Source organism: Procambarus clarkii, unplaced genomic scaffold (assembly GCF_040958095.1).
Source record: "Procambarus clarkii isolate CNS0578487 unplaced genomic scaffold, FALCON_Pclarkii_2.0 HiC_scaffold_95, whole genome shotgun sequence".
Classification (NCBI taxonomy): domain Eukaryota; kingdom Metazoa; phylum Arthropoda; class Malacostraca; order Decapoda; family Cambaridae; genus Procambarus; species Procambarus clarkii.
The window spans coordinates 4681980-4683874 of NW_027189128.1; positions in this window are offsets into that span (position 1 = coordinate 4681980).

A 1895-nucleotide genomic window follows, 5' to 3' on the forward strand; every position below is an offset into this window, starting at 1 on the left:
ATATGTCCTGGGGACCATTCAGGCTTGTTCGCATTTGTGTTCCTCACGTGTTGCCCCAAAGAATGAGGTGATTTGGTAAAATGCTATGCCCAAGATAACTATCCGAGTGCCGGCGGTGGGGTGGTTCAAATAGCCTCGGCTATCACCTCATTATGTCCGGTCGTGATGGTCAAGTGGATTAAGGCGTCTTGTACATACCAGTTGCGTTGCTTCTGGGAGTGTGGGTTCGAGTCACTTCTGGGGTGTGAGTTTTCAGTTGCATATGTCCTGGGGACCATTCAGGCTTGTTCGCATTTGTGTTCCTCACGTGTTGCCCCAAAAAATGAGGTGATTTGGTAAAATGCTATGCCCAAGATAACTATCCGAGTGCCGGCGGTGGGGTGGTTCAAATAGCCTCGGCTATCACCTCATTATGTCCGGTCGTGATGGTCAAGTGGATTAAGGCGTCTTGTACATACCAGTTGCGTTGCTTCTGGGAGTATGGGTTCGAGTCACTTCTGGGGTGTGAGTTTTCAGTTGCATATGTCCTGGGGACCATTCAGGCTTGTTCGCATATATATATATATATATATATATATATATATATATATATATATATATATATATATATATATATATATATATATATATTTATACATATATATATACATATATATATATATATATATATATATATATATATATATATATATATATTTATACATATATATATATATATATATATATATATATATATATATATATATATATATATATATATATATATTTATATATATATATATATATATATATATATATATTTATATATATATATATATATATATATATATATATATATATATATATATATATATATATATATAAATGGCAAATTATATATCTGTTTATTGGAAAAAGTGTTATACAGCTTCAATCAGCTGATCCAGTAAACCAAGTAATGAACTAAAATTCATCTGCGAATATAAGAATTTTATCTAACGTCATTTTGGTTAAAAGATATACAGAGCGAGAAATAATCTGCTGTTACCTACAGTACATTATTGCGATGTAAAATAACATCAACAATGTCTCCATCAATTAGGAAATTAAGAGTAAAATATTGTGAATTATTAAGCAAGTTTCCACCATCATGTGCCAGGTGGCACGTGGGACACTCTGGGAGAGAGACTTGGCAGAGAGAAACCATATTAGCTCGGTGCCCTAAGGCAGGTCCTTATTATTGTCAAAATTTAGGAGCATCCGTGCATTATCGCGGTCCAGACTAATTCGACAGCTTTATCTTATTATGGACACTGCGTCCGGCAAAGTTGAGTACTCTGCAATATATTGCTTTGGCCATTACTTTATTTTCATGTAGGGTACCTTGTCGTTACGTAGCATGAAAAACAAATAACTCACATGAGAGTAATTATTATGCCCCATCCACTCTAACTTCATAAGTAAACGTGCAAATATCCACCCTAAAGTAGAAATTACATGATAATAATATTTCAGCATGGAGCTAGGTACAAGGTAAGTATACTTCATTCTGTGGGAGCATGTGTTGCCTGAGATAACATTCATTGACAGGATCAGACTACTCATTGATCTGCTCAATATATTCTTCTTTCAACTGTGGCAGCTAAACTTTCAAATGTTTATATTCCATAATTAGCATACTAACCCATCTTGAGGTTATCTCGAGACGATTTCGGGGCTTTAGTGTCCCCGTGGCCCGATCCTCGACCAGGCCTCCACCCCTAGGAAACAGCCCATGATAGCTGACTAACTCCCAGATACCTATTATACTGCTAAGTAACAGGGACATAGGGTGAAAGAAACTCTGCCCATTGTTTCTCACCGGCGCCCGGGATCGAACCCGGGACCACAGTATCATGAGTCCAGCGAGCTGTCCG